At 43.7% G+C, this 7500-nt stretch overlaps 1 protein-coding gene across 2 annotated transcripts in view; it reads left to right on the top strand.

Annotated features, from left to right (window-relative positions):
• Window positions 1-7500, top strand: part of mrpl11 (mitochondrial ribosomal protein L11) — a 126588-nt gene that overhangs the window by 26351 nt on the left and 92737 nt on the right. The window lies entirely within an intron of this gene.

Here is a 7500-nt window from a genome sequence, read left to right as displayed (position 1 = left end):
CATCAGTCGCTCCGTCCTTCCTTCATTTCTTCCTTCCTTATGTCCCTATAAACTCTCCTTCATCTTGTTCATTCCGACAGCTAAAGTGTAGAGCTAATCATCAAATGTATAAGAGTTGGAATGGAATGTGTATAAGTGAAGGACTGGAAGAATGTACTGTCAGGTGCTGTATGAAGTCTTATACACCCAAGCAATTTCAAATATTTGAAATTACCTGGGTTTACAATACAGCACTTGATACATTCTTCCATAGCTTCACTTTCATCCCTCTCTCTCCGTCCTTCTTTCTTTCCCTCCTTCCGTGCTGAATGTTACTATAACTCCCTTCATCTTGTTCATTCCCGACAGCTTTAGTGCATGGGTTGAGCTAATCATTATAGAGATATATTGATGATACAGATCTGATGATGCATTCATCCATTCCTTCCTTCCCTCTCTCCTTCCTTTCCTCCTTCTGCCCATTCCTCTCTAATTTCTTTCTTCTTTCCTTCCTTCTTTGCTGCATGTCGCTATAGCTGTTCATCTTGTTAATTCCCGACATCTTTAGTGCATGTGTTGGACTAATCATTTCATAGAGAAATAGCTCCTTGGTTGATAATAAAGACCTGATAATACATTCATTCATCCTTTCCTTCCTTCCTTCCTTCCTTCCTTCCTTCTCTCATTCCTTCCTTCCTTCCTTCCTTCCTTCCTTCCTTCCTTCCTTCCTTCCTTCTCTCCTTCCTTCCTTCCTTCCTTTCTCTTTGCTTCCATGCAGGACATCACCGCTCTGCTCTTCTTGTTCATTCCCGACAGCTTTAGTGCATGTGTTGAGCTTATCATTATACAGAGGAATAGCTTGGGCGGATAGCACGGACGGCACCTGCCTGCCATTGCCCGCATCTATCAAAAGGTGGTGAAAAGTGGTGCGTTGGCTGAACAAGCTGCAGGCTGTTGTGCATATGTGGAGTGCAGGTTCTGCTCCAGAGAGAGACTCTCTGGCTCGTCTTCTTTTTCATGAACAAATTCTGAGTACATTCCATGTTGCATGATATTACGGTATTCAAGTAGTTGTAAGCAACTTCTTTCTTGATTTCTTTCTTGATTTCTTGATTTCTTTCTTGATTTCTTTCTTGTTTTTTTTCTTTCTTTCTTTCTTTCTTTCTTTCTTTCTTTCTTTCTTTCTTTCTTTCTTTCTTTCTTGCTTTTTCTCTATTTCTCTATTTCTTTCTTTCTTTCTTCTTATTGGATAATCTCAGCACATTCAGTGGTTATGTACTGTGCAGAGACTGTAGGCTTGTCCTCTTTTCCATGGAGAATCTGAAGTGCGTTTTATGACTACCGGTATGTTTCATGACATTGCATTATCCAAAGGAGCTGTGCACACTCTGGTAGACAAGCTATGGTTTAGAGCTGTCATCTCTTCCACTTCCTCATTGTAGAGAGCACGAGCACATTCAAATGATGATATATGTCAAAATGTTGTCCTCGGATGGAATCTCGAGGCAGGCTGCTATGTGCGCACTGATAGATTTCTCCATTTGAGATAGTCCGGCTTTTTGTTATAATTCAGAACCCGAGTAAATTTCACGACATTACATTATCTAAAGGAAGGAAGGATGCCCCAAGCAACTGATTATTTTTTTTGAGCATGATAACTTGAAACTTCAACTCCAAAGCTCCAAAAAAAACGTTTAGTGTCTTAAAACTTAACTGACCTGAAATCTTTACAGGAATTACATTTGTTGGCAGTCATGGATAAGCAGTTAGGGCGTCAGACTTGTAGCCCAAAAGTTTCTAGTTCGACTCGCTACCTGCCAGATTGGTGGGGGCGAGTAATTAACCGGTGTCTCCCCCATCCTTCTCCGGGGCTTAGGTACCCTGAGCATGGTACCACCCTGCTGCACTGCTCCCTTGGGGCACATTGAGGGCTGCCCCCTTGCATGGGTGAGGCATAAATGCAATTTCATTGTGTGTAGTATGTACTTGTGTGCTGTGGAGTGCTGTGTCACAATGGGACATAGATGGGAGTTTCCCAGGTGGGCTGTCACTTTCACGGCTTTCACTTCATTTTGAAGACACTCTTATCTAAAGTGACGTCTCAGAGAATAGAAGACTAGACTATGCGCATGCAAGTTTCTTTCTGCAATGGAGTAGTGAAGTAGCTGAGTTTCATGACGATGATCTCACAGCTTGGGGGTGAATAATGTTTTTTCCGCTCAGAAGTCAGGTGGTAGGTTACTACCACCGCAATACCCATAAATTAAGTAGTCAATTAATTTACTTCCATGGAAATGCGTCTGAGATAATTCACTAAGAATGAAATAAAACAATCCATACATTAGTGGCATTAGCTGTGGTTGCGCCACCAAGACTGGTACTTTCTAAAATGTCATTGACCCTTAGACAGTAAGTCATGGTCAAACGTAGCAAGGTTTTGGCCACTTTCCAAGCAGTGAGGTGTGTGTGTGCGCGCACATGATTGTATGCATGTGTGTGTGCATGCGTGTGTATGCATGGTGTGTGTGGGCTTAGTTATTTTAGTGAAAGTCTATTCATCTTCTTTTGACTCGTCAGGCAAGAAGAAGCCATCTCCCCCCACCACTCAACTAATTGCCCGAGCAATGGTGATTGCCCCTCTGCCTCTGAACGGGGCAACATGGACATTAGCCTCCTGTCCTCCCAGCACTGATGTTGCGCCAGATCCCAGAAACTGTCACGTCTGTGGTCATCCATCCCAGTCTTTGGTGGCACGCACGCACGCACGCACGCACGCACGCACTGCTGCTTCTGTGATCCCCACACTCCCACAACCATTTGGTACACCACAAACACACACACACGCACACCAACGCGCGCGCGCACACACACACACACACACACACACACACACAAACACACACACACGCACACCAACGCGCGCGCGCACACACACACACACACATTGCAGTGTCAGTGGTCTCTCCTACCCCCCGTCTCTCTTATGTGGTCCCTTGGCTGGTGTCCATCCCAGATCAGTGACCCCCCTTTGTGTCGGCCTCAAGGCCTGTTGGGGGGCCCTAAATTTAGGCCTCCTCCTCCTGCCCAGCGAAAGATAATCATGATGGCAATGCATTCACTTAATGATGCCCTTTTCTTTCACAATGAAAGTGAATGAAGTGGGGTCCACACACACACACACACACACACACACACACACACACACACACACACACACACACACACACACACACACACACACACACACACACACACACACACACACACACACACAGGAACTGCCGTGTCAGTGATCTTGCGTACCCCGCTCTCCTTCTGGTCCCGTGCTTTTGGCTAGCATCCATACAGTGACCCTTCCTGGTTCTTGGCCTCATCCTCCTCCTCCTCGTCCTGTCCAGAAAAGATAATTAAGAAGCCAATGCATTTGTTTAATGATGTTCCGCAAATCTATTTTTTTAAAATGTATTTTAGTCGCGTGCATGGTCTCTAGGATAGGCCACCAGTCTGGTTTGCCAGTCTATTGGTTCATCATGTCGGTCGGAAATCGGTTTGCTTTTTGGAGGGTTCGCACTCGCACACAACCTAGGTTTATGGTACGGATGTTGTTAAGCAAAGAGTTAACCATCAGTTAACTACTATGCATTTTGCCGAAGGCACTGAGTAGGGCTGCATAATTAATCGGAAATAATCGAAAATCATGATAAAATCGTGAAATCGAAGTCGTGATTTCAATCATGATTTAATCGTGGCAATAGTGACCTACCTTTGAGAGCGTCCTTGAAGCCAGACCATACTGACAGGCTGGTGTTTCTGGCCAGAAATCTGTCCACCTAAGTTTCATGCTATTGCCTTTACATAATTATTACAATTCATTTTATTTTGCTCATCCCGTATACAATTCATTCTTGGTTATATTTCATCTTGTTATAACTTAATTTCCCCAAAAATCTGCAAAAAATCAATAATTGTGATTAATAATCGTGATTACGATTTTGACCAAAATAATCGTGATTATATTTTTTTCCATAATCGTGCAGCCCTAGTACTGAGGCACTCATGGCATACAGGCAGTTTTCCATAGGGACCCAGGTTCGAATCTGTCTTGTCCCAACCCCACCCCCATCTCTGTCTACCACTCCTTTCCTTTTATCTTCACCATCCTGTCTTCATAAACACTCAAAGCCCACAAAAGTATTAACAAACAAACTACTGCACATTTAAGTTGTTGCCGTCCAGTTAAATTATTACACGCACCTGGTCATTGGCATTATTGTAGTGGAGGACGTCGGGGCGTGCAACCACAGCTAATACATCTATTGTACTGTATGGATTAAATTGATCATCTTGAAAGTATATTCGTGCCTGCGCATTAATTTCCATTAATATCACCTGCCGTCTGCTACTGGGTCAATGGTAATTAATGTGCTGCAAATTATGCTTTTTAGATAATCCACTAAAAACAAAACAAACATACAAAACTAATTTAAGCCATACAATAGTGGCATTAGCTGTGGTTGTACCCCCCTGACGTGTACTACTAAAACGTCATCGAACCTATTAATAAAAAGTCATTAATCCACCTGTGTATGAGACAAGTACATACTCCCCTCCTCCCTCCTGCATTCTACTCAGGCCTACTCTGCTCTCTCCTTCATTAGCCCCCCTTTCCTTACTGGTGTCCATAACACACCAATGACCTTCCCCTTTGTCCCTGCCTCCAGGTAAAAGATAATGAACCAGCCAGACCCACACAGTGACCCTTCCTCCCTGGCCTCCTCCTTCCATCGTCCTGCAAAGATCATTAAGAAGCCAATGCATTCATTTAATGATGTTCCTGAAATCTACTTTTTGAAATCCATTTTTGATCTTGTGCAGCGTCTAAAAAGCGTCACGATTCATGATGTTTGGTACCACACCAGGCTTTGATTCCGGACTGAGGTAATTTCCTCATCCTTCCTATCTCTCTCTCTATTCATTTTGTGTCTTTCTTCACTGTATTGTCTGAAATAAAGGCACAAAAAGCACCTAAAATATCTTTAAAAAGCTTATAAGTCTGTACGGTAGTCCACTGTAATCTCTTCCATACCATACATACTCGACTCTCCTCTCCTCCGTCCATTACCCTGCTCTTGGCTAGTCTCCATACATACAACACTAGTGACCCCCCTCATCTCTGACTTCAGGCAAAAAGATAATCAACCAGCCACTCACCTGATATTACAGTTCAACCCAAGGACTATACATAGCTCACACACACACACACACACACACACACACACACACACACACACACACACACACACACACACACACACACACACACACAGACACACACACACAGACACACACACAGACACACACACACACACACACACACACACACACAGACACACACACACACACACACACACACACACACACACACACACACACACACACACACACACACACACACACTTCTAAACCTCATTTCGCCTGCCCAGAGAAGATCATTATGATGCCAAAAGATGCATTTATTTAATGATGTAAGTAAGGTCATGTATACTGTTTTTTTGAGAGAGAGAGATTGTGAATAATTGCATGTAAATCTACCAATAAATGTTAGATAATCATGATTTCAATATTGCCAGAATAAATCGTGATCATGGTTTTGTCCATAAATCAAGTGTTTACAAAGTTGTTTGTTTGCTGTTGCCCACACTGGCTCCAGGTGTTCAGAGGAGAGAGAGGGGATCGAATGGCTCGAATGCATTATACCACTTCAGTACTGTTGCATAGCTCACTCAAGACGGACACACACACACACACACACACACACACACACACACACACACACACACACACACACACACACACACACACACACACACACACACACACACACACACACACACACACACACACACACACACACACACACACACACACACACACACATTTGTTTCAGGAATGTGTACATACTTCGTACACATTCATACAGAGACTGTGGAGCCTTGTAACATATGACTGTATCTGTGCCTCTGAGCAGGTGCCCAAAGTCCTGTGGTCGAGAGAGTCGAGAGAGTCCGCACACTGCAACTCTGATTGAAAGACTTATTTAAGACGTGAAACGTTTCGACCCATCAGGGTCTTCATCAGCCATGCCCAAATTCTTTTGCATCGACCCACTGCTGCCCTGCACAGATAATGAATCCCAACTTGAGCCGGTGAAATTGTAGGCCTATTACTTTGCTGCAGGGAAACGCCTCAGGAAATCTATATTCCACACACACACACACACACACACACACACACACACACACAGCCCCAAAGTTTCCAAGCGTCCCAAAACTCGTTCCCTGCACATTCAGTACATGAACCGGATGGTATCACCAGGTCAGTTGGTCATCAGCTGGCTATGGGGAAACCCCTTGGTCAATCTCCACTCTATACACACTGTCCAAAATTCTACCTCTACTACTACCGTGGGCAGTTATGGGTAAACAGCCCAAAGGTTGCTGGTTTGACTCCCGACCCACCAGGTTGGTGGGGGAGGAGTAATTAACCAGTGCTAATTTAATATACGCACACACAAGGCAGCATAGTCATACGAACTACAGTCTGTGTACGGGCCACACAGTGATAATATAAAAAGAACACCATCACACACTCATATACATTCTTAGAAAAAGAGTATTCCTAGAGAAAACCACCACACTCATGCACATTCTGGGAAAAAGAGTACATTCGTAGAGAGAGTCACACCTAGGCCTGTCACGATGACAAATTTTGCTGGACGATAAATTGGCATAAGAAATGATTGCGATAAACGATAATATTGTCTTCTCGGTCATTTAAAAAAAATACAATGAAAATGGGATGAAAATGCGAATACACCCTTTCTAATTTTGAAAGTGTTAAAGCAGGGAGTAATAGATAGAGGGGTAGAAAGAGAGATATACAAGGTAGACAGACTGAAAATTAAAAGTACAACTACGTCTAATCATCATTGCGCTGAGTGAAATGTGCCTATCGATATTCAGTCTAAGAAAGAGTGACGAGGAAAACACAGAAGCATACAATAACTTATTGTGGCAAAAAAGTTATCATGCTTGTAAAAATGTATTGTACGATATAGTGACTTATTGAATATATTGAGTATATTCCCTAGGAAAGGAAACAGAAAAGAAGTACAGCAAAAGGGGAACTGGTGTATGCTCTCTGGGGCAGAAATGATTTTTGATGATGATTGAAGATGTCTGGCAGCCGTGGCGGGGGGGGGGGGGGGGGGGGGGGGGGGGGGGGGGGGGGGGGTGGGGGGGGGGGGGGGGGGGTGGGGTGGTGTGTGCTACAGATTCTAAGGGTGCTACAGATTCTAAGGGCCCAATCACTGACAGCACTAACAGGGGCCCTTAGGGGGGCCCAAAATTCGAATCTTTCATGGCCCAACATTTCTGGCAGCTCGTTTGTTAAGTTTTTCTACATGTACAAGTTCAGTATATGACAATTACCAGATAGTGTGTTTATACATTATTTAAAATA

Source organism: Engraulis encrasicolus, chromosome 23, assembly GCF_034702125.1.
Source record: "Engraulis encrasicolus isolate BLACKSEA-1 chromosome 23, IST_EnEncr_1.0, whole genome shotgun sequence".
Classification (NCBI taxonomy): Eukaryota; Metazoa; Chordata; class Actinopteri; order Clupeiformes; family Engraulidae; genus Engraulis; species Engraulis encrasicolus.
This window is presented reverse-complemented; position numbering and strand designations above follow the sequence as displayed.